The sequence below is a fragment of the Mirounga leonina genome, unplaced genomic scaffold (genome assembly GCF_011800145.1).
Source record: "Mirounga leonina isolate KUSES-001 unplaced genomic scaffold, KU_Mleo_1.0 Mir_106, whole genome shotgun sequence".
Taxonomy (NCBI): Eukaryota; Metazoa; Chordata; class Mammalia; order Carnivora; family Phocidae; genus Mirounga; species Mirounga leonina.
The window spans coordinates 2,689,951-2,717,131 of record NW_023270232.1 but is presented as its reverse complement, the minus strand read 5'-3'; the positions used below and the strand labels follow the sequence as shown (position 1 = coordinate 2,717,131).

At 36.9% G+C, this 27,181-nt stretch overlaps 1 protein-coding gene and 1 pseudogene across 1 annotated transcript in view; one reads left to right on the top strand and one right to left on the bottom strand.

Annotated features, from left to right (window-relative positions):
• Positions 1-27,181, top strand: part of LOC118017833 (catenin alpha-3-like) — a 1,833,615-nt gene that overhangs the window by 811,058 nt on the left and 995,376 nt on the right. The window lies entirely within an intron of this gene.
• On the bottom strand, positions 5,815-6,637 carry LOC118017847 (annotated as a pseudogene).

Below are 27,181 nucleotides of genomic sequence, written 5' to 3'. Positions count from 1 at the left end.
ATTATTTTAAATTCCTTCTACTGTTGGAAATTTAGTTTATGGAACAATCTTTATTGATGTTGAATCATTCAGGCTCACCTTCCTTTAAGTCACTGAAATGCAAAATATTGGCTCTGAAAAGGAAATAAATAACTAGTATTCTAATATACATGGTCTCTCTCCTATATGGCTAATACAATCTTTTAAATAGCAAGTTACCCTCTTGCCAGGGGTAAGGTAAATGGAAAAGAATTATTGCTTCCTTCTTTTTTGAGATTTGATGAGTCTTTGGTGGAATGACATGAAGGTCAATTCCAGAATGGTCTGACTTTCTCCCTAAAACACTACCACTGATTTGGTTATGTTATTGTTCTGCTTAAATCCTTCGAATAGCTCACTGTCACCTCCGGTCAAACAGCAGATTCATCCTTATGACACACAAGGTTCTTCTGATTTGATTCATTTTGTTGTTAGATAAAGTCAAATAATCAGCTGTCAAGAAGAGCAAGAACCTTATTGGAAAGGGAAGTAGCTTCATTGCAGTGCCCTGCACTTTGCTGGTCTCCATTTGTATCACCTCTCTTGTGTTCACTTCTGTTCCACCTTGAAGCTGTAGTTTATTTATAGTGTTTGCTTCCTAAGGAGTTGGCTTGCCATATTGTCTTCAGTGACTACATGCTACTTCATGACTCTTTCAGCTTCACTCTAAATCAGCTTATTCTTCCAGTCCTTTCAGTTTAAAATTGTAGAGAAGATAAGGTTGATCCTTTTGTACCATGCCACCTCATAGGTTGAGATCTGTCTTATGAGTTGGTTGTTCTTGAATAAAGTAATCACCCTGAGTCCAATAAGATGTGACAGAGGGTCAGTCAAGGGTTATTGTGAAGTTGGCAGGGCCATATTGTATAAGACTTGGTAGGTGCTTTAGGTGGGGCCAATTACAGTTATGAAAGACTGTGAATAAAACCTGATTCAAAAATCCTTTACTATTTGGTCCAAATCGACACTTTTTCATTACTTCCATTCACTATTCAATATGCTGTGTAACCTGCGATCCAGGCGCACCAAAGTATTCATTATATTCTGAACAAGCCATGTTTTAATATGCCTTAAGTCACTGTTTATGCTATTCTCTCTTATGAGAATAGACTTCCCTCACTATCTATCAGGTGAAATTGTCTATAAAATATATCTCAAATGTTATATCCTCCATGAAATCTTCTCTAGGGATTTGGTAACTTCCGCATTAGCATTTTTGGGTTATATACCGTATACGTATGACATATAAATACATTGTATTATAATCGTTTATATGTAAATTTTTTTCCAACAGACTATCCTTTAAATTCAGGGATGGTGGAATCTCATTCATCTCTAAATATCTACTATTCACAGATAATACATACTCAATATATGTTTCATGAAAGGAAAAAATAAGGATGATTCAAGGGGAGATACTTCTATAATAAGGAAGAGTCCCTGGAAGGAGTACCTGTAGCTGGTTTGCAAGTCTATATTATCCAAGATATGCTCAAGTATAAGGGATTCCCTAAGTTCATCATGCTAAGTTTGATAAACGCTCAAAATTTCGGTTGAAGAGCCAGAATACTGGTTTTTATTTTTCACCATTTACCATCTCTATTTGACTAAAAGTGTTGCAGATGAATTTTTATTGCTCCCTCATTCCCTTCCAACCTGAGAAATTTTACTCTGAGGGCACTTTCATTTGTGTCTGAAGGCAATGACCTTGTATTCACAGAAAAACAACTCCTTATTTGGGGTTCTTTGTCAACACATGAAGGGGTAGTTTGGGGACAAACTCTTTTATTTGGGGCTGGTTACTCCTTCTGTTTCTTACCTATAGTATTATTTCAGGGGGCTTTTTGCCTTAAGTGGGCTTTCATTAAGGATCTTACTGGAATATCTGTAGCTTTTATTTTATTTTATTTTATTTTATTTATTATTATGTTATGTTAATTACCATACATTACATCATTAGTTTTTGATGTAGTGTTCCATGATTCATTGTTTGCGTATAACACCCAGTGCTCCATGCAGAACGTGCCCTCTTTACTACCCATCACCAGGCTAACCCATCCCCCCACCCACCTCCCCTCTAGAACCCTCAGTTTGTTTCTCAGAGTCCATAGTCTCTCATGGTTCATCTCCCCCTCCAATTCCCCCCCCTCCCGCTTCATTATCTGTAGCTTTTAAAAAAGGCTTACCAGTAATGTCAAGAAGGCTGGCTTTAGAAGCTGACTTGAAGAAGCCTGACCTAAAGGACTGTTTGCATGCTGGCCCCTGTGTGTGTTCTTTGTGCCAGTTCCCATTCTAGATGGTGGAGGTAGAATTAAGAGAAAAGAAAAGACACATTTCTACACTCATAGTATTTATAATCCAAGATGGCATACAGATAAATGACTTGTTAGAATGTGGGTAGTGAGTGCTATCATGAGAAAGCACAGGGTGCTATATGACTTCGTAGAAATGGCACCTATCCAGATTCAACTAGCAGGACAAGAACTGAATTAAGTCCCAGCGAAGAGAAACTGCAGTGATAAAGGTGAATGATTACCAAAAATGAATGACTGATGCATTTAGCTAGAGCAGTATTGAGAATACTTTATTATTCATTTTCTGAGTTGTCAGCTTATTCTCAGCAGAATTGGTTTAGACAAGTTATGAAACTTAACTAGTATTCAGCATGGCCACACCTCTGAGTGAACATCTGTAACATTAGCTGATGAAAAGCCAGGTAGAATTATTGGTCTGTATCTTCAGAAATCCACCTCGGGGCATCTTTGGAAATCTGTACTACCTTTTCCTCCTAAACATACATTAAAACAGACGAGGTGCAATGGTGACAGCTTAGATAAGATTCTTGTCCACAAATACCGTAACTTGACTGAGACAAATGTGGACCTGTTGTCAGAAATAATTTTATCTGGCAGCTTGTATGCTGCAAAAAAACTGGCACGGAGTCACGTTGTCACTGTAGAGGCTTGAGGTCGAAGCAAAAGCACTTAAAGCCATTGTGAGAAGCAGTATACTAAAGGGAAAAGTTTTTATCTCATAAAGCAAAATCAATATGGAATCCTGATCCAACTTTTTTTGATCTTTTCCCATGGGAAAATTTGGTGTCTTAGGCAGTTTATGCCAAGCTGCCTGCCATGTGACGTGCACTAACTTCCTTCAGACTTTTCAATAACACAATCAATTTGAGGCCATCAGATAGAGCTTCTAGCCAAGGCTTTCAAGCAGACAATTCCCAGATGTGTTATGTGTACTGAAGCCAAGATAATGTCTTCTGGAATAATAATGTAACTTCTCCACAAAATACATCCCCTAAGGAAAAACAAAAAAACAAAAAACAAAAAAACTCATGTTGATGTTTTGAGTTTGGCTTTAAAATTTTTAGTCAGTTTCTCTGATAACCTTCTCCATGTCTACTTTATGACAAAGAACAATTTGGGTTCTTATTAATGTAATTGTCTTATTTCGTCAGCCTGAAAATAAGAATCAAAGAAGCCTTCTCTTAACTAATCTTCCAGTGGTAGTGGCAAACGTATTTTGATATTTGTTGGGGATAGATATTCTTTTCTTTTTTTAAGGTTTTTATTTATTTATTTGTCAGAGAGAGAGAAAAAGAGAGAGGGAGAGGGGCAGAGGGAGAAGCAGGCTCCCCTCTGAACAGGGAGCCCAACATGGGGCTAGATTCCAGGACCCTGGGATCATGACCTGAGCTGAAGGCAGACACTTAACCGACTGAGCCACCCAGGCATCCCAATAGATATTCTTAATTATTAGATTTTGATGGTGTTCTCTGAACTATAATTGATGATAGGATGAGTTGAAAATTTAAGTCATGGTGTGAATTCATCAGATATATTAATCTCACAGTTCCTAATATGAATTCTTGAGCATTTCAAGTTGGGCAGGAGCATAATACAGGTTTCTGTTTAAGATAGAAAACCTCTCAAAATATGGATTTCAGGAAACAAGTGAAAGGGTAACAGTGCTTTCAATTCAGTCCATAGCAACTATTTTTAAAGAGATGAGAAAAATTATCCTTTATTTGTATATTGTGGATTTTCCATCTGAAATATCTAAGAAATTATATTAGATTTGGTTAAAAATTAGATATTAGAATATTAGATATTAGATTGAAAAGTTATTGGGACCAGAAAGACAGTAGAGTAACTAGGAAAATTAAAAACTTACATACACAAAAGCAATTACTTCCTATTTGTTTTCAAACTGATTATTGTTAGTAAAACAAAAAAATCCACTTATAAACTGGTTAAACAGAAAAAGTCTTGTAAATTATGAAAAACTTCTGACTAAGCTTAAGCAGTGTCTACAACCTATACCAAGAAAGTAGAAACAAAAGCAGTAATGATAATAATAAAAATGCTACTGAGGAACAGAATGTAGAGGTTTCTGTATTGGAAGACTCAATGGGCTAAGTTAATCTGTGTATAAATTCAATGCAACATAATAAAAAAAAAACTCAACAGGAATTTTTGTGTTTAATTCTGTGCTTAAAAATAGTTTTCATTTTAAAGCATTCTATTGTGTAAATTTCCAAACACATACAAAAGTAGAGAGAATAATGAACTTTCCTGTAACTGTCACTCAGTGTCAGTGTCAAAAATTATTAGCACATGGCCAATCTTAACTTATTTATACCTCCACTTATCACTTCACCCTCATTTTGAAGCAAATCCCAGACATCATATAATTCACTCATATGTAACCCTAAAAGATAAACACTAAAAAAAAAAGTATTGCAAAAAAGTATTGCTGTGATATTATTATCCTGTTTTAGAAAGTTAGCAAAAATTTGATGACTTTGAATCAAATACCAATCAACATCAAATTCAATATGCATGCCACAACATGTATATATAGTTGGATTTTTTTTTTGAATCAGGATAGAGACTAGATCCTCACTTTGCATTTCATTAGTATACATCTAAAATTTCCTTTAAACTAAAACTCTCCCCTCCATTTTTCCCTTGTACTTTATTTGTTAAAGAAACTGGGTTATTTGTCTTGTAGAATTTCTCACATTCTGTAATTTGCTGCGTGCATCTTCATAATATCATTTAAAAATTTCCTTTGATCCCTATTTTCTATAAGCTACATATCTAGACATAGAGATTTAATCAGATCCCAATTTGATGTTTTGGCAAGAATACTTAATTTGGGATGTTGTGTTCCTTCCATTGCATCACACTAAGGAACCCACAGTGCCTAATATCTGTTTATTATGGTGTTAAGATTGATCTATAGGTCTATATGTGATTGGCCTGATTCATCCATTATAAATTTTGTTCTTTATCAATTTTTCACCTATTAATCTGTTACTGATGATTATAGTATAAATCTATTTGTTCAATAGGTATTGCAAAACAGTAAGATTCTAATTCTATCATTACTTTTTCATTTATTGGCTGGGATTTGTCTATAAAGAATAACATTTCTATATCACGTGTTTATGTTGAGGCATATACAGGAAAGGCAGAAAAAAATGCCTGATTTCTCCCACTTTAATTATCATTTTTCAGAATAATATGTCAGTTCTCTAAAATTCTCTAGAGATGATTATTGAGTTGTTTTTGTGTATCATTATAACCTCATGGATCTTCTCATATTAGATATTTTTCCATCCAATGCAGTTATTGTTCTTTATGATCTTGAATTTATCTCATCTTTGCCAATAGAAATCTCTTCATTTTTTTTTTTTTTGGAGGCAGATAAAGGTTTGTTTTATTGAATAACTGATCTGTGTAATTGCTGAAGCCACTCTGTATAGACAAAAGAGAGGGAATTTTATTTCTTGGTCTCTTCCTCCTTGGAATCTTGATGATTTCTTCCTTCTTGGCCTGGCGCTGCTCTTCACAGTGCTTGGTCTTAGCTCTGCGGGCCTCAGCCTGGTCAGCCAGAAGCTTTTCTTGCAAGCCTTGTCTGCCTTCAGCTTGTGGATATGTTCCAGGAGAATCAGCTTGTTTTTGAACACATTACCCTTCACTTTCAGGTACAGGCTGTGATACGTGTGGTGGTCAATCTTCTTAGATATAAGTATCTTCTGAGCAGCAGGTACAGAACTCTCATCCTTCTCATCCAGGTGACCTTCTCAGGCTTTCGAGCATTGGCAGTACCTTTTCTCTTACCAATGCCCATATGCCTGCCCTTCTGGTGAGCCATAGTGTTTTTCTGGTACCAAGCCCGGGAATGGGAAGTCACAAGCTTCCGGATGCTCAGCCCATCTTTGATCAGTTTCTGGACATGCTGATGGGAGTTGGCATTGGTGATTTCACTGGTCTCATTGGGGTCCAACCAGCTGTTCTTTTTGTCACAGAAGAGGACACTGGAGGCAAGCCTCTTCTGAAGTCTGAGCATACTCATGGCTGCAGTCACAGCGGCAAAGCGAAAGACAAGCATCTCTTAAATTTTGTTCCCAAGTCCTCTTGAAATGATCCCTGTAGGCATTGATGCATCCTCACTTTTTGGTAGGACAAGCAGTCCCAGGATCTTCTTTTATGTTTTCTGTCCAAACCAGGAAATAGCCATTTCTCTAAGGCATCTTGTACCTTTTGTGGGAAACGGTATTCATAGTCCACAATTTGGCCACTGGTGAAGCTCATTGCATTGCCACTTAATTGATCACTGTTCCTAGGCCTTTTCTGTAGAAAGATTTTAAAAGAGGAATACTTTATGTATTTATATTGATATTTCCAAGTGTTCCATATTTCCAATTCAAATTTCAGTTTATGGGGTTTTGTCTGTAACTCTTTCATTTAATATGTTTAGCTCTTTTCTCTTAAACTAAAAATCTTTGTTCCATATGACTGTATATACTATAATTTAAGAATAACTTCAGAATAATGGTCATATTTTTTACAATGTGATTAGTAAAAAACAATTTAAGTTTCCTTAAAGTTCTTAGTTTATGCTACTTAAAAATAATTCGTGCATGGTTAAGATATCAATTCATACATAGTTATAGTCCCTTGTTTTATTTTGCTTTTCATTTTTATGGATTCTTTTTAGTTTGAATTAACTTTAATGATTATTTAAAACATTATTATAGTTTCAAAGTCAAAACCTCCAAGTAAAGCACATTTGGAAAACTCTAGCTTCTCTACCTTGTCCCTCATTCCTGGATGTCACCATTTTTATTAGTTTTTGGTTTAACTTTCCTTTCTTTTTAAAATATGTATAGGTATACGTCTATATGTGTATTCCTGTTTCTCCTTTCTTTGATAAAAGGCAGCATAGTATAAATGCTTAAACACCTTGTTTCTTTTTACTGAAACAATATATCCTAACAGTATTTAGTAATATTCCTCATTCTTTTTACAAAGCCCCTAAAAGTCATGGCATTTTGGGGAGCAACATGCAATATTTACATTTGGTTTTTTAAAAGAAGTATCTTGTGCTAAACTTATTGGGGCTCTATGTTATTGTGACAGTGCTTAGCAGGTGCTGTTCTAGTGCTTTATATGTATTGCCTCTCTTAGTCCTCATAACTTCCTTCTAAGAAAGAAATTGTGCTATCTCCATTTCTTATCGAGGAAAAGAAGGCATAACGAGATTAAATGACTTTACCAGGGTTTGTAGATAGTGAATGGGCAGGGCTGGATTTACACCTAGGCATTCTGACTCCAGGGTGGATGCTGTTAATGACTCTTACCACCTCTCCCGGAACATAGAAAAAGAAAGAAAGAAACAGAAGGAGATAATGCATTTGAAGAAAACATGTAGAAGAACACTTTATATTAAGAAATTTTTAGTCATTAACATTTTCCCCACTTAATGAACAAATCTTATTTGATTTTAGTGACAATACGTTTTGATCTACTTCACAAAATTTTTGAATATTCTTTAAGGACGTGGTTGAAGATTTGTTGATATCCAATGCTTGACAGATGAGGTATCTGAAGTCTTGGAAGAGGCAGGAGATACAGGGGGTTGATAATAAGTAGGAGCTGCAACTCTTGTCTGCTGTCTCACACAATAAAGTGTGAGAGTTGAAGCAGAGTTCTGGGGCCTTTGAGACCCAAAGTAACCAGTGGTCACTCTGAAGACATCATATTTAATTCTAAACACTTCTAAGCCCGAAAAAGCTGGGTCTAGTTCTGACTGTGCGTTAGCATAGCTACTTCTAAACAGGTCATCCTCACTTACTTTTTCCTTTCACTTTTCCCTCTACAGTTCTCACAGATGGTGTAGTTCCATTGATATATGGCTGTTCATTGAACTACTTCTAATTTTATTGTGAATTTCTTCTTCTTCTTCTTCTTCTTCTTCTTCTTCTTCTTCTTCTTCTTTTTTGGTATTTACCAAGGAACTGATCATTTTTCTAATCTTCTTGAAAATGAAAAGTCTACTGTATATACATGTAATATTTGAAAATACCCGCTTCAAGGGAAACAAGATTTTAAAAATTCAATGCCACAGTTAATTGGCTTCAGTTATATATAAAAAGCAGAAACTGCTGAATCTTATGCCTTTCCTTTCTTTGTTGAGATTATTGTGCTTTAAAAAAATCTGCGTTAAAATCTGAAATGTAAATAAACTGAAAAATATGATCAGAAAAATAATTTTGAATGTCTTAATTAAAATATGAATCTACACAAATATGGAGATAAAAGTAACTAGTTTTTCAGTTACTATCTAGGTAGGAGCCTACACTTAATGTTTTATTTTTATTATCTACTTAGTTTTTTAACTTTCTAGTTATAAAAATCTTTTGTTTATACTGTATTAAGTTGCTGTTGTTTTATGTTTTTTCTTGTGTCTGTTTTTTTAGATTTATTTGAGAGAGAGAGAGAGCATGCTCATGCTCTTCGCTCACGAGGGCTGGGGAGGGGCATAGGGAGAAAAGCAGACTCCCTGCTGAGTGCAGAGCCCTATGCGGGGCTCAATCTCAAGACCCCAAGTTCATGACCTGAGCCGAAACCAGGAATCGTATGCTTAACGGACTGAGCCACCCAGGTGCCCCTTCTTGTATCTTTTTAATAACTTTTTAAGAATCTCATCTATGTAGAAATAAGCTTAACTGAAGTTAGACATTGTGTAATATTTATCTGTTTTTGAGGGGAAAGGTGAAGGAAGTGAAACTTGTAGAATAGAATAAACACTCATAAAAGAAGACATAGGAAAGAATAACTTAAACACAGGAAATCAGGGTTCTGGATAATCTCAATAATTTAGAGTGATAAAGTAGATAGAATATAGTTTCTGGTATCTGAGTCATGAGTTCTTTACAAATGAAAGATAGCATCCCTACTGCAGGAAACCTACCAATTTGTTCTTTCTGCCTCTGCCAGAGGGTCCCTTTGGACTTAGTTTTGATTGGCTATGATTCTTTAGACAATACCTGTAACAAATCAGAAGAACTTAGTATATAGTCTTACAGAAAAATAATTGTGGAGTATTTCATTCAGTACTAAAATGATTGATCTTGTATTAAATTCTAGTGTATTAGATTTCTTTCCATTGTTTTCTTGGATGGAGTAAATGTAATCCTCTAATCTTATCCCAGAGGTCTTGCCTTCTTTGCCTTTATCATCACCCCATTTATTAGCAGCTAGTAAGTACAAGTCTCTGTAGCTATCTTGCAGTTACCAGTATGAATTCCTGTTAGGCATATTGATTATGATTTTTATTTCTCTACAGTGCTTGATTCCAATTCTGTTCACTTGGTTTTCTACTTTAAAATTTTGCTGCCTGCAATATTCTCTTGGCCATCGCCTCTAAAAAGTTTGCACATTAAATTATGCTTCAGAATCATTTCATTAAATACCTTTTATTAATGATCTCCTGGTTGTTAGGGTGATTACATGCAATTATTTGCAACAGTCTAAAAGAACCCAGAGGGCCCACAATAGAGTAGCTATTCCTACTAAAATATACCTTCTCATTGGGAACCACTTGTTAAATAGTTTACTTGCTCTCCTGTGTAGGCATGCAACCAGTGCAAGCAATGAAAAGGTACAGGGCATCTTGGATACTTCTGAATTTCAAATTATTTTCTGATGTCTTTTCAAATCTTCCTATAAAGCTTTATGAAGCTTTTCTATGATAGAAAACTGCACACCACCCAAGGGTCAGGCCTTTCCTAACCTAAGCTTAATGGCTTTGCTGTGTGAGCTAAGATCATTTATAAAAATCACAGAAGCACAGATTCATCTGTTACCATGTATAGTAACATCTCAAAGAGACAACTAAACATGACAGTTGAGGGGACTTGCAATTGAGAGAGAGAAAGAAAATCCATGAGCAGAGTTGAGAGCCATATAATTATCCTCATTCACACTGTGACTAGTTTTAAAGTGATTTATTCAAAATGGTTACCCATGTACTCTTAGTCACCTCCTTTCTTGACTACGTGCTAATTCTGATTTTGGCGTTTGTCTATAGAATATATTTGTTCTGCCTCTTGAAAGAGAATTTTGCTGCATTTTCAGTGGTGTTTAAATCAGTTAATCATATTTCCCAATTATCCCATAACATTAGTTATTTGAATTTCAAGTTGCAATGTTCTTAGAGAAAGCTTAATATCTTCATTATACATATAGTCATTGTTAGCTAATTAACATCCTGAATGCTGCAGTTTAACCCAGGGTGCCACTATTTCTGGCTTATTTTTTAATTTAAAAAATATAATTTTTTATAATTTTATTTATATTTATAATAAATACAAATTTATAATTTAAAAATTATAATGATATTTAAAAATATCATTGTTGAATTCTACTTAATAAGAAGCCCCCTTTGAAAGTGTCCATGCACCATATAAATGCATCACAGTTCTCATCTCTCGGTTTATAAATAAAAGCACCCTTGAATGTTTTCCAAAAGAGTAATGCAATTTACAATATAGTTAATGAAAATTAAGCTATATTGGTTTTCCTGGAGGAAAATTGCACTACATAATTAATTTTAAAAATCACTGTTTATTTCTTCAGTTTGTTGAGAAACAAGAAACAGATTCAAAATAATAAAGCTAAGAGAACACATTGCATTTTGACATTTTCTGTAATTAAAAGATCAGTGCCTCAGAAACAGTTTTATCTTGTTTGAGTTGCCATTTTAGTTGCCATTGTACTTAAGGCTTTTTTTCTCCTTTCCTTAAATAGGCATTCTCATCTTTTAAATACAAGATGTAAAGGAGCTGCAATTATTTTTGTTATTAAAATAAGTATCTTGCAATTTTACTAATTTTAACATTTAGGTTTTGATATTTTAATTTAGTGATTATTATACAACGTACAAAGCCACGAATCAACATAAGGCAGAGAGGTAAAGTGATGTGCGCTCGGTTACATGTTGGGCAATGGCATAACCGGTACCAAAACTCAGGCCTCTGAATATCCAGTCTAATGCTTTTTCCCTTATCTGGACTTTTGGCGCCTTGTGATCACTTGATTTGTGGTATCCCAGAAAATACACATTCAAGGTTCCTCCCGTCTGTCCATGGCCTGATAGCTCATTTCATTTTAGCACTCAATAATATTCCATTGTCTGGGGTGCCTGGTTGGCTCAGTCAGTAGAACATGTGATTCTTGATCTCAGGGTCATGAACTCAAGCCCCACATTGGGTGTAGAGATTACTTCAAAAAAGTCATATTCCATTGTCTGTATGCACCACAGTTTATCCATTTACCTACTGAAGAACATCCTGGTTGCTTCTGAGTTTTGGCAATTATGAATAAAATGATTATAAAATCCATGTGCAAGTTTTTGCATGGAGATAAGTTTTCAGTGCCTTTAGGTAAGGAGTGAGATTTCTGGATTGTATCATATGGAAAGAGTATGTTTAATTTTGTAAGAAACTGATAAAGTTTTCCAAAGTCTATACCATTTTGCATTCCCTCTAGCGATGAATGAGCATTCCTGTTGCTCCACATCCTCACCAGAGTTTGGTGTTGTCAGTGTTCTGGATTTTGATCATGCTAATAGGTGTGTAGTGGTATCTCATTGTTGTTCTAATTTGCATTTTCCTGATGACATATGATGTGGAGCATGGCATCTTTTCCACAGTAACCTTTTAACAAAGTCGTTCCCTTCTTAAAATTCATCATTGACTCCCTGTTGTTTTTGAAAATCAGACTCTGTGATGGCCGGATGGTTTGCATGATTTGATACATGCATAGTTACCTCATCTTGTATTTGGTATATATTGTTGCTATAACAAATTACTACAAGCTACATATACTTAAAACACAGTGCTTAAAACAACACAAGTTTATTAACTTAGGCTTCTTGTAAGTCAGAAGTCCAACATGGGTCTCACTGGATTAAGATCAAGGTGTCAAGAAGACTGTGTTCATTTTGAGGTTCCAGAGAAGGATTTTTCTGTTGCTTAAGGGTGTACAATTCAAGTCCACAGGGTTGTAGGACTAAATGTCTCTATTTTCTTGCTGGCTGTCACCCAGGGGCCACCCTTAGTTTCTTGGTGCCTCTTTCTAGTTTTGGCACATGGACCTCTACACCGCAGAACCAGCAACAAGGGATCTACCCTTTTCAGGCTGCCAACCTGGAACCACTTTTAAGGACTTAAGTGATCAAATTAGCACCACCTGTCTAACCCAGGATAATTTTCCCATCTCAAGATCTGTAACTTTAATGACATCTGCAAAATACCCTTTTCCATGGGTTCACAGATTCCAGAGGATGTAAGAATTTTTATTTTTTTAATTTTTATTTATATACATATATTTTAAGATTTTATTTATTTGCGAGAGAGAGAATGAGAGACAGAGAGCATCAGAGGGAGGAGGGTCAGAGAGAGAAGCAGACTCCCTGCTGAGCAGGGAGCCCGATATGGGACTTGATCCCGGGACTCCAGGATCATGACCTGAGCTGAAGGCAGTCGCTTATCCAACTGAGCCACCCAGGCGCCCCGAGGATGTAAGAATTTTTAGAGGGCCATGATTCTGCTTATCACACATCTCATATTACCTTGATCACCATCTCCAGCCACAGTGGCTTCCTTTCTGTTCTCAAACCTGTGAAGCACTTCCCTACCTCAGATACATTGAATTTCCTGGGCCTTGCTCCTTGGATTTCTTCTTCTGACTCTTTGCATGGTAGTAGACTTAGTCAAAGTTGGTTCTGAAGGTAGATCCAACTGAACTCGTAAATAGGAATTTGGTGAATTGAAGCTATGAGAATTTGGGGAGAACAGAAGCCGTAGACAAGATATTGAGTCTGACAAGTATGATGGTAATACAATTTCTCAAACCTGCATGTTTGGACTGTTAGCCCAGGTCCCTGTTGTATTGGAAGAGGACAACTTTTGGGCATGTTAATTTTTTTTTTTTTTCTGCAGTCAATGTGCAGAAAAATTGGGGTAAGAAAAAAAGTATATGAGGGTTTATCAAAAGTAATCATGAAACTGCATTTGCCTTCTTCTCTAATGCTAGCTCTTTTGTTTTAGCTGAGGGGTTGGTAGGCTACTGATTTTGAAACAGAATCACACAAAGAAAGAAGGCATTGCTTATGAGAGAGGATAAAAACACCAGTTATTTTTCAGACAGAAGTTTGTTTTATATTATATTCTCCTGACTCTCCAAGGATTTCTTTCCCACCTAAAGATGAGCTCTTAAGTGTCAATCTTGATCTTTTTGCATGGAGAATGAGCAAATATATATTGCATAATTGTTAACTAGCAAGCCAGTGAAGCGTATAGAATAGTCAGTGGTGTGACAGCCCTCCTAGTCTGATGAAACACCATAGATATCCATCACCTGGTATTAGAAAATGCAATACAGTCCTTAGAAATGTCATTGCTGTTTTCAACTTAACATTTTTTGGGACTGGTGAATCAATTAATCAATCAAAGTCTCTCTTTTAAAACACTATAGTTTTTTTTAAAAAGATAAACAAGTCTGCTTCAGGATTTGAAGTTTGATGGATTGAAGAAGGAAAGCTTTCCCCTCTTTATATTCTGGTAAAGGGAAGCCTTGCACTTAATTTCATTTCTTCACATTAGCTAGGGAAAATGTTGTATCTCAAGATATGACCTGATATGTAACAGTGGAATGAGCAGTCTAAAGTAGGATATGATTTGGAATTAAGGGAAGGGGTTGCAAATGTGGAAGAGGATGAGACATTACAATGAATCCTAGCCTCTCTGTAAAATCTAGCTACTGACTGCTTGCACTTGTTAAGGCTGTTGATTGTTAAGGGTGTTGGCAGAAGAAAAGTGAATCAGGTGGTTCTGAGAGTGGTATTTAAGGTGTTGATGGAGAATCCGTGAGCAGGGGGTGATGAGGAAGACACTGATGGTCCCTGGAGATGGGAATATAGGCAGAGTGAGGCAGTACCTTGCTTCTGAGGGCCTAACACAGAATTCAACAGATGGGTCCAGGTGTCAGGAGTGTGACCAAGATGGCAGCTGAACTTGGGGATGGGGTGAAATACCTGACTGCAGAACCAAAAAACAATATGGTTGATTTGATGTTCAGTCACAGATCATTGAGCCAGAGCTTCTTCCATGAGTCCATCCTTGAGGAGATCACAACAGGATTTGTCATAGTGAGATTATTGAGCTTATAAATGGAGGTTAAGGAGCCCAGCTACAGGGAGATGAAAAAACTATTACAGAATATTCTCCAAAACTTGTCGCTTAAATTTTTTTTTTTTTTACTCATTTCTAGCCCCCTCTCCTTTACAATCCTACTTTTTAACCCACTTCTGTCCCTTTTCTTTCTCTTCTTTGATTCATGGCAAACAGGAGTAGAGGCTGAGGGTATAGGGGCAGTAAGGAAAAGAAGGGAACCTTCTTTCTGTTTTTAACCTTTGGGAAGTCTTGCCATAGACCTTTCTATATATTTTTGAATGGGGATGTTACAAATGATCATCAAGTGAAGAAAGTCATATTATCCAGTTGGGCAAACAAGGATTGGGTTATCAGTCACTGGTGTGATCAATTTATTTTCTTAAGGAAACACAGGGTGTCTGTCCTTTATAGCATCAGCTGTGACACCAGAGATGCATGACAAAGAATCTTCCCAAGTTATTTCCTTTTTCTCCTTCTTCTATCCTTTATTCTGCAGTTTTATTTTTCCTCTTTCTTTTGATTTTAAAATTTGTACTGAATGCACAAGAGGGCTAAAATACAACTTTTTCTTGGTGCAGAGACTTGCCACCCAGTTGGCATTTTTATTATAAGAACAATTACCTGGGGAGGTGATTTACTGGCAAGAACAAAATCAGTATATCCTATTATCTCCCAGTGTTTCCCTAACAACTCTCTAGGACATAGTATATGGAATTCAGAGGGGGCTTGAGTATACAATCAGGGCATCCTGAAAACCTGAACAAGGAAAATTGAAAAATGGAACTTCAAATATCTGTATCTCTTTATAGTAGATACAGTTGCTTATCAAGATGTAAAAATGTAAATAACATTTTGCCTTAAGATAAATAGGTAAAGGGATATTATATGTAATTATTAGCCTTAGAATAATGCAGTCCACATTAATAACATCACAGCATTATGACCTGTCTTATTAAACTATGTAAAATAGCAAAAGGACTCTACTTGACTTTGCATGAGGCATTATTGCTTTAGGTGCTTGGGTGCCTTTTAGTACGTCATATGGAGTGCTGTCAAACTCTGTAATAACCTGGGAAAATGAATTCATTCTCAAACTGGTATTTTTTTTCTTTCCTTCGAAAAAGAGTTATTATATACACTTTATGACACACACCCCCCGCCTTTTCTTTACCCTAACCCTTTCCCATGTTCTTATGCAGTTACCCAGTGCCCTCCTGGTATTTCTGGGTGCTTAAGATTATTTACTCTTATGCATCATTGAGCCCTACAATCTGGAACTTTTACTATTTGTCTTCCTTTTTTTTTTTTTTTTTCTATATGAGTTATCCATTGCTGTATAGCAGCTGTAAAACCTAGTGGCTTAAAATAATACGCATTTATTATCTCAGTTTCTGTGGGTCAGGAGTTGGGGAGTAGCTTAGCTGGGTGTTTCTGGCTCAGGATCTCTCAGGAGGTTGCAGTCAAGCTGTTGATGGAGGCTACAGTCATGTGAAAGCTTGACTGGGGCTCAGATATCTGCTTCCAACATGGCTCACTCACAAGGCTCTTGGCAGGAGGCCTTTTGATAGGGCAGCTGGCTTTTCCCAGAGTGAGTGATGCCTTTTATCCCTGAATCTTGGAATTCATACACCATCACTTCTTCCATATTCTATTCATTGGAAGAAAGTCACTAAATCCAGCTCACTGTCAAAGAAAGGAAAATCAAGCTGTCTTGAAGGGAGGAGTATCAAATAATTGGTGAGCTTATTTTTTTTTATTTTTTTAAAATTTTTATTTATTTGACAGAGAGAGACACAGCAAAGAGAGGGAACACAAGCAGGGGGAGTGGGAGAGGGGAAGCAGGCCTCCCACTGAGCAGGGAGCCGGATGCAGGGCTCCATCCCAGAACTCTGGGATCATGACCTGAGCTGAAGGCTGTCGCTTAACGACAACCCATCTATGTCTTCACCTGTCTCATGTCTAATGGCTTTATTAGTTCAAGATGAAATTACTAATAATTGAGAGTAATTGTGTTAAAATATTTAGTTTCTTTGGGTAACATAGTATAAAGATTAAAAAAGCATTCAGCCAGTTCATATTGTGGCTCTGCCATTTATTGATTATATGACTTCGGGAAAGTCATTTAACCTTTATAAAACTTACTTTCATCAACTGTTAAATGGGGATTTTGATATCTACCCTTCAAGATGTAATAGAGTTGAAGTCATGCATGTAAAGCAACTAAAACAGAGTTTTTCATGTAACAGGTTCACAATTGGTAGCTATAATAACAACACTAATTATTATGGTAGCCATTGCATTGTATTTGGGAACCCTGTATTTTAATGACATTGACCTAACTCAAAGAAATTTCTAAATGGTGGAAATTACTGTGCAAATGGGTATGAAGCAACATTTACTATCAGAGCTCTCCTCAGCCCAAAGGCTCCATCCCCCACTCAGCTGGTCCCTAGGTGATCCAGCCCAGAGGCTTTAGTGTCTTTTCAGTCAAAATGTCAGTCAGTGTAAGGTCCTGGCTATGAGCCGCTGCTCTACTACCTATGAGCTATGTGGTCTTAGGCAGACTTTTCAACCTTTTTTAAATCATCTTTCTTCATATATAAATTTAGGGATTCTTATTCCCTTTTTGCAGCATAGTGAATCAGTTGTAATAGAAACAAACTGATACCTTCTTCTTTTGTTTAAGTCAATAGTTCCCATGTAGGGCTGTTCACTGGAATCCCCAGGAGCACTTTAAAAAATCCTGATGCCTAGTCCCCATCCCAGAGATTTTGATTTAATTGTTCTGGAGGCTTCATTGTACCTACACATTTGTGATTTTTAAAAGGTCCCCAGGTATTTCTAATGTGCTAAGATATTACACTGGTTTAGGTTGATAATTTTATCTCTTACATCAATCATTAGACCCAGTGGTCTAAATCAATTAGATTATAATTAAAATAGTCTAAAAACACTTATTTGGATCTTATCTTTCTATGCTTTTGATCTTTCATTTTTGTTTTTTCTCTTGATAAATAGTTTTATTTTTCTCAGTATACATTTGACCCATTTGTTCTGTGCTTTGGATCTTATCTTTCTATGCTTTTGATCTTTCATTTTTGTTTTTTCTCTTGATAAATAGTTTTATTTTTCTCAGGATACATTTGACCCATTTGTTCTGTGCTTCCTGATTTTATTATTCTTGCTTTGCCCAAACCCCCAAGTCCCTTGTGCTAAGGTCATATATTCTACTTTTTAAAATAAGAAAGGAATAAGCAAGTATAAATTCATGTTGTTGCTTTTAGATGATTATTCTTCCAGCAGGAAAGATGACACCATGTTGCTTTGGTGGAAGTAGATGGGCATCCTGCATGCTTCATAAGAACCATTGATGAACGGTGTCATTGGCACTCTGGACTACATATTAACAATAGTGCACATAACAGATGGAGCTGAGTGTAGGCAGTCAAGTGTTCAAGCTCTGTCTCTGAATTGACTAATGGTTTTGATGGCAGAAATTCAAGGCCAAAGCACCGGGATGCCAGTCTTTTTGTTGTATTGAATGCTGCAGTTAAAGCTATGAGACTACTCCCTTTCTGCTCTAACTCAAACTTAATTAATTTTGAATTAAAACAAATAGTTTCCATGACCACATGAGGTACATTTTGGGTTTGGCTCGTCAGGATTAGTGTAATGACGTCTCCACCCCTTGGTTATTCCCCACAAAAGACCCCTAAGAAGCCAATTTAAAATGCCATCAAGTGGCATGTTGCTGTTAAATATTTTGATATGTATAGGGCATATTCATATCCGTGTCCTACATAGAGAATCTGTAGGTGTCCTGTTGGAAAATGCCAGTGACCTAATGTAGCATAGAATCAGTATGGGCATTTGGCACTTGTCCACAACTCTAAGAAGGTCATTTGTCAGGGCTTTCAGAAGTATTTCAGGCCAGGTCTTGTCTAAAATAAAGATACAGTTCAAGATGTAGTTTTCAGATGAAAGTTTTTAATCATACCTTAGCTGGTTATTGTTCTCATAATTAGTTCTACTGGTTAAAGCTCAGTCCTAATACATCCAAGATCATGGCTTTAGTTTCCATGTGGGTTATTTAGCTTTATTCTATCTCATTATCACAGATTGTTCTTTTAATCCTGCTAGGGGCCTTGCAAGTGTCTTCCTTCTGGAAAAAAAAAATGTATATAATTACTTTTAGATTTTGTATGCCAATACTCTGCATTCCCTACATTGGAAGACCATGCAACTCAGATTACTTGGCTGCATGTGTGGACACCAGCATATGATCTTGAGTAAATTGGAACTGAGTTAGTGTAAACTCTCTCTTGGGTCATTTTCACCCTGTTTGCTTCCTTTTAGAGACTCCAAGAGTAAAAATATTCATGAGTGTAGGAACAGGGTAATTATAATGAACTGACTAGTGGTTTCATTGAATACATGGAAAAAAATGAAAATGAAAACACAATGGTCCAAAGCCTTTGGGATACAGCAAAAGCGCCATAAAAAGGAAGCATATAGCAATACAGGCTTACCTCAAAAAACAAGAAAGATCGCAAATATATAACCTATCCTTACACCTAAAGGGGGTAGAAAAAGAACAACAAATGAAGCCTAAAGCCAGCAGAAGAAGGGAAATAATAAAGATTAGAGCAGAAATACATGATATAGAAACTAAAAAAACAAGGGGACACATCATGAAACTAGGAGCTGGTTCTTTGGAAAAATTAATAAAATTGATAAACCCCTAGCCAGACTTATCAAAAAGAAAAGAAAAGGGACTCAAATAAACTCACAAATGAGAGAGGAGAAATGACAACCAACAGAAATACAATTGTAAGAGAATATTATGAAAAACTGTATGTCAACAAATTGGACAACCTGGAAGAAATGGATAAATTCCTAGAAACATATAAACTACCAAAACTGAAACAGGAGGAAATTGAAAACTTAAACAGACTGATAACCAGCTAAGAATTGAGTCAGTAATCAAAAATCTCCCAACAAACAAAAGTCCAGGGCCACGTGGCTTCATAGGGGAATTCTACTGACATTTAAAGAAGAATTAATATCTATTCTTCTCAAACTATTCAAAAAAGCAGAAAAGGAAGGAAAGCTTCCAAATTCATCCTATGAAGGCAACATTACCCAGATACCAAAACCAGCTAAAGACTCCACTAAAAAAAGAGAACTACAGGCCAATATCCCTGATAAACATAGATGAAAAAATTCTCAACAAAATTCTAGCAAATCAAATCCAACAGTACATTAAAAAATCATTCATGGCGCCTGGGTGGCTCAGTTGGTTAAGCAACTGCCTTTGGCTAAGTTCATGATCCTGGGGTCCCGGGATTGATTCCCACATTGGTCTCCCTGCTCAGCAGGAAGCCTGCTTCTCCCTCTCCCTCTGCCTGCCACTCCCCCTGCTTGTGCTCTCTCTCATTGTCAAATAAATAAATAAAATCTTTAAAAAAAGAAAAAAACATTCACCATGATAAAGTGGGATTTATTCCTGGGCAGCAAGGGGGTTCAATATTCACAAATCAATCAACGTGATACACCACATTAATAAAAGAAAGGATAAGAACTATCTGATCCTTTCAATAGAGGCAGGAAAAGCATTTCACAAAGTACAACATCCATTCATGATAAAAACCCTCAACAAAGTAGGGTTATAAAGAACATACCTCAATATAACATATACAAAAGACCCACAGCTAATATCATCTTCAATGGGGAAAAACTGAGAGATTTTCCTCTAAGGTGAAGAACAGGACAGGAATGTCCACTCTCACCACTTTCCTTTAACATAGCACTGGAAGTCCTAGCCTTAGCAATCAGACCACACAAAGAAATAAAAGGCATTCAAATCCGCAAAGAAGAAGTCAGTCTTTCACTATTTGCAGGTGACGGGATACTCTATATAGAAAATCTTTAAGTGTAATGTTTTAGTGCCATTATTAAAGTCACTGGCAAATTCTGGGTCCTACCTACTTTTAGGTTTGCTAAGACCAGGGTCCTTAAAGTCCCTGAGCACAGCTATCAATTCTGACACAGTTATCTTTGTATTAGTAAGAAGAGATGAGGCTCTGTTTGAATAATGAACCCTAACACATCAATAGCTTAACATATACAAGTTTTACTTATGCAAAGTCTCGTGTCTTCTCAGTGGCTCTCCAGGACACTTTCTTTGAGAAGTGACTTAGGGAGATCCTCTGCTACCATTCTGTGAAGCTGTCATCTCAACATGTAGCTCCTCGGTCTCTACAGCAGGGAAAAGAGAGAGACTGCCTGAGCTTACACCTATTCTGCTTCCAGCTCATAGTTTAGAACTCACTGGGGAAGGTGTGCCCGGGAAGAGGAGGATGAAGGAGGACCTGTAAGCACAGAGCACATGTTGCCACACTGTCACTTCATTGTCTTCATTTCCCTTCTCTGAGCTTCACCTCATATTTCATTGCTTGCAGGTATCTCCAAACTAGTCTTCCTGGCTCTGGTGTCTGGCGTCTTCAGTACATTCTCAACATTGTTGTCAGAGTCATCTTATAACACTGTTTTCATCATATCAGTTTTCTGCTGCAGTATCTTCAACAGGTGCTCTCCATTACTTATAAACACAGTCCAAATTCCTCAGTGTGTGTCATATTAAGACTTTATGGTTTGGCTGGGTTATATTCCTAAGCTCAGCACTATGCTTCTCCAACATGAACACTCAACTTGAATTCTCAACTCCACCCATACTCATGGTCTCTTAAACACACCTTAGCTAGGTCTACCTCTGCATGATTATTTTCACTATTTCTTCTACCTCTATCTATCCCTGAAGTGTTTCTGGTCCAGGAACCCAAAGCAATTGCTTTCTCTCTGCTTTATTCCCATTTCATCTATTATTTGTGTCATTCAGCTAGCATAAGCATTGCTGACGGCATCATTGCTTAACTTCTTGTGGGCGTTTGTCTTATCTCTTCTATTAGATCATTTGCAAACAGAAGCTGTATCTATTCCTGCATATCCCAAAGATCTCAGAAAAATGCTAAAAACAGTCGTGTATGGGTAAAATTTGTTGAGAAGAATGGGCACCTGAAATTGAGTAGGGAGCCCTAATTTGCTTTATGTGATCCATAAGCTCTGGTTTAATGTAGTGGTCTATTAACATTATGATGGAATTTGTATTCTTATTTCTAGTACATGTTGACAGTGTAGGATCTCTGGCTTAGAGGTCTCAGGATGAATATTGCGATTCCTAATCTTTGCTTGGTTTTTATAGAAATGAAGTTTTAAATTCTCTTCATTAGTGACCCAGGAAGGCTCATGGTTCGTGGGAGGGAATGTTTGATTTTGGATTCTGCTTTATATCAACATATTAATATCATGATTAAGAAGTGACTACACAGTTAAGAATGCAAGGCTTTGGAGCCAGAGAGCATTGGGTTTAAATTATACAACCTATACCATGTGACTGTGTGCTTTGGGGACTCACCTTCTCTGTTGAGTTTCCATAAAATGGTTATAACATCTACCTCCATCGCAAAGCCACTGAAATGATGAAATGACATAGTCTTCAAGACACTCAGCACAGAGCCTGACAGAGTTATTGCTCAAAAATGGCTAATTCTACCATTAATATTTTTGCTATTTCAGAACATATCAATGTCACTTTATTTGAATCTAAAAAGCAGCATTGCCTTTGTTATTTATCTCCCAGGAATTTCTTTTTATTTTATTTTATTTTTTAAGACTTCATTTATTTGAGAGAGAGAGAGAGCACAAGCAAGGGGAGCAGGTTCCCCACTAAGCAGAGAGCCTGACTGCAGGGCTCGATCCCAGGACCCTGAGATCATGACCTGAGCCAAAGGCAGACAGACAAGCTCTCAACTGACTAAGCCACCCAGGTGTCCTCCCTGGAATTTCTTTGCAAAACAGAGGTAGGCGGAGGAGTACATTCATAGAAGGATCCATCCAGAAGAATTTTGGCATCAGGTGCCCCAACAAAGCTCACATGCTGTGGCCACAGCACAGATAAGAAAGAGCCTCCACTTTGTGGCCCGCTAGGCTGCTGGAACTGTTCCCTTCAGTGACTCCAGGGCTGGCTGAGTTATGAAAGGTATGGTTAATTGTGGGAGGAGGCTGTGATGTAACAACCTTAGTCATGGTTGCTCCTAGAATCCAGTAAAACCGTAATGGCTATTGAAAGACAAAGAGCAACTCCATTTAGAACATCAAAATAAAGAGTAAGAAAAAGTAATAAAGGGAAGACAGTTTGGTTCATGCCCAGTCTTGTTCTCTTTTACTTCCTAGCAGAGCAGCTGAAGGATAATTTAATTTGTTGTGAGTACTGGCAGTGTGCAGGGAAAAAACAGAATTTACAAATGTTTTGAATTACTGGGAAGCTTGTGAAATTGTATGCACTGTTCAGTTTTATACATTTTTATGAGTGTGATACCTTGTTTCAATAATGGGGGTCAAGGCTGCTGTGAGTGGGATTTGTAACTCCATTGTATTCTAAACAATTTAACAGATTTATCTGAGGTTTGAGGAACACAAGACTTCAGCAAGTACACAAAGCAAAATGTGGCAGATTTGATTTGATACCGAATCCAAAATGCATGTTCACAGAAAGGGGAAAAATGAAATGAAGGGACAGTGGGCCTGGTGAATGGCAATGCTTTCTTCATTTAGTTTATCCAAGCTTCTGCTTTGCCTTTCCTGACCTTCGAAAACCTAGTGCCCAGTAAGAATTGCCAAGGATTTCTTAAACTACATTTTCTTTACCCACTATAAAAACTAAAAATTTCTATAGTGGGGGAATTATGCAAAACACTGGTATCTTGGCAGCTTCAACCATTTAGGCTTTCAAACTTAGAAAAAATAAATTTTAAATATTATAAATACATATAGATCTGGATTATAAGCAAACTTTCTTAATCTCTGGGTTAGATTGGGATGCAAATATGGAATCAATTTTCTTGCATTTTTGGTATGATCTAAAATTACTGACCTAAGGTTGGAACTTATTGTTTTTCCATATCAAGGCAAGAATAGAGGACATAGGATAAAAAGAAGTAATGGTAAACTGAGTTCAAAGAGTCAGTAACTAAGAATGATCATGGGGCTTGCAATAGGAAAGTGGATTTATTTTCTTAAAAAGATTTCCTCCTTGCTTCCCTAAGAACAACGTAAGTGGCCCTCTCACAGATAAATGGTGAGAAAATTTTATCAGGCTTCTATCTTTCTACTCTTCTAACTTGCACTGACTCCAGTGCAGGCTCTGGCAGGTGATAGTTCATGAAATTATTATAAAAGGAGGCAGGCATCAAGTGACAAAGGTGCTGCAGCTAGGCTCAGAGCTGGAGCTACCCCGGGCCCGAGTCCCCTTCAAGAAACATAATTCAAGTGAAAAACAATGTTCTTGTTGTTTATAAGAACAGTTTCAAGAGAAGCTCTCTAGCTCCCCCTTTCATGACCTTGCCACATCCTGCTCCATCCCTTTAGAAATTCTGGAGTTGGCATTACCTTCTGGGTCTTGGTCAGTCTACTGGCTAGGACTTGCTAAGAATCAGCCAGCGGACAGTGCCTAGAATTGTAGTGATAAAGTCTAGGCAGGGGTCAAAATGGGAACAGAGACAAGGGTTCTTATCAAAACTAGCTGGCTAACTGAAGAAGTAGGGGCAAAAAAAGGTAAAGTGGGTGTCAAGTGATACAGAGGCAAAAAAGAAAAAGGAAGGAAGGAAGAAAGAAAGAAGAAAGAAAGAAAAAGAAAGAAAGAAAGAAAGAAAGAAAAAGAGAGAAAGGAAAGAAAGGAAAGAAAAGAAAAGGAAAAAAACCAGGCAGCTCATCCAGTACTCAGTTCTGAGGATCTTCAGAGGAAAGGCAGAGAGCAATCGTGCCCTGTGGATTACATGTCTCTGGCTCTGGCTTCCCAGGTACCTCACCCTAATCTGTAAAAGAACTAAACAATCAAAACTGTTCCTGGGGAAAGCATAGGTTTATGCACGGAACCCAGTAAGAAAAGATCTCCAGAGTTCAGGTGTCACTGAACAGTTGCATATAAATTACCCTTTTCTTCCATATTTGTGCCTGGGGACTTCTCCTCTTCCTTTTCTCCTTCTGCTTCCTACTCTTCTCCTTCTGCTTTCTTGCCCTTATTTGTATTTGTTCTCACTTAACAGCAATCACAGGCTTCCTTGACCCAGCTAAAGTGAAACACTGCTAGGGTTGCATGTAGGATTGCTCTATTTTTTCTTTTTTTTTAATTCCTAATAGGTCCAAAACTTTAATCATGGCTGCAGGTGAGTTGAAGACTAATATTTTCTAAACTTTGGCTTGTATGAATATAAATGTATATAAGAATATATCCACATTATATTCTTAAGCAAGATCATGCTAATGCATTATTGGAAGAACGAGGTTAAATAAGGACTACATATTATGTAGGCAGAGGCATTTTAAAATGAAATAGTGACTCTTAGAAAATACCTGGTTTTCCTAAGGCTCTAAACACTAAACTACAAACTAAATTTGGAAAATGTCTCAATTTTATTTATTTGTCTCAATTTTATTTATTCTCTCAGAAGATTTGGTGATCTGACTAGCATCTTTTTGTGTTTTTGTTGTTGTTTGTCTAATCTAATATATGCTTAGTTTCTGCTTTAGTAGTTTGAGTATTTATCTCTTTTCCAGTAAGTTTTCAGAGAGGAATCTTTAAAAATGCACACTGCAGCCACTCTATGGCTCATCTGACCACCTATCCAGATCTTTCCCTAAAGATATCACAGTAAGGAAAATAGGAAAATACTATATATTTCTTGTGGAAGAGGGTGGATGTTTATTATATATTCCACTTAGTAATATCCCTCCCTTAACTGAGGGCGCGGTCTCTATCTATCTTAAACAAGGCTCAGGCCTGCCCCATGTAAACTTTAGGAATTTAACACATCAGCCAGGGATCCGCGTACCACAAATCTGCAGGCACATGACCCTGTAAAACAGCTAAGTTTTATACTATATATAAAACAACGAGTGTACTTTTTTTTAAAAGGACTCTTATGATCCATAGAGTGTGTTAGCAGTGGTTGGTTGTTTCTTTCTATTACTCTTTCTTCCCAATAATTGTATCTGTCCCACTGTTGTGCCTCAGGCACTAAAATAGGATACTAATGAGAATCTCTCAACATTTATGGGTCAAATAACATTTTTTTAAATTCTATTCTGTGAGTTGGGATTAGCAGATTGTCTAATTTTATTATTTTAAAGCTTTCTATTATGTTTTTGTATTATTGAATAACTACCTTTTAAAAAAAAATATTTATTTAGAGAGAGAGAGGGACAAAGAGGGAGAGAGGGAGAATCCCAAGCAGACTCCACGCTGAGCACAGAGCCCAATGTAGTGCTTGATCTCAGTGCCCTGAGATCATGCTGGGAGCCAAAATCAAGAGTTGAATGCTTAACTGAGTGAGCCATCCAGGCGCCCCTTGAATAACTACCTTTTGTGTAGTCCAATAATCAAATGAGATATTGGATATTTATACAGATAGAATCAACAAGAGGCTTAAAATAACCCATTTTAATGATCACATTTAATGATCACATTTGCAGTAATTTCATTTAAATACTATTGGATGATTTGCAACTGGCTGACTGATGTTTTCCTTAACTGTGCTTCCTTATATTTATTTTCATTTTTTTTTTAAAGATTTTATTTATTTATTTGAGAGAGAGAGAATGAGAGAGAGCAAGCACATGAGAGGGGGGAGGGTCAGAGGGAGAAGCAGACCCCCTGCTGAGCAGGGAGCCCGATGTGGGACTCGATCCCGGGACTCCAGGATCATGACCTGAGCCGAAGGCAGTCGCTTAACCAACTGAGCCACCCAGGCGCCCTATTTATTTTCATTTTTAAAAAATCTGTGATTAAAAGTGAATGTAACAACATGGACAGTGAGTTCACTGAGTATGATCAAAATCCAGGAGTGGGATCTGAGTCTGTCTTTCAGGTACAATCCTTTGGGACAGTTATGTAAACATTATGTTCACACATGGCCTCTCCTAATTTCTCCAGGTTGTGAACCTACTCCTCTCCTCCACGTGAAACATCTCCCACTTCCATCTTCCCCACTGGACTTTGCATAATTTATATTCTCTTCTTGGAACATCCTTTCGTATCCTCATTGCTTTCTAAACTCTTCGTTCTTTAGGACTTAGTAGCACAATGTCCAGAAAGCAATTGGCAATCCCTCCAACTCCATCCAATCTGCCCATGATGGGTTCTCATTACAAACTGCACTTGTCCTTCATAGCATTGTTACCACTGCAGTTTCACATTTATGTATGTGATCCTTTAGTTAGTAACTTTCTCCCTACTAGATTGTAAGTTAAATGATGGTAGGAATAGTGTTTATTTCTGCTTCTCTAGCATAATTCCTGGCACAGAGTATTATATAGTTGTTCAATGAATATTTAAATGAATGAATGAATTAATTAATATAGGCGGTAAAGAAGTTTATTATTAATATTATTATTGTTTTTTTATTGTTATGTTAATCACCATACATTACATCATTAGTTTTTGATGTAGTGTTCCATGATTCATTGTTTGTGCATAACATCCAGTGCTCCATGCAGAACGTGCCCTCT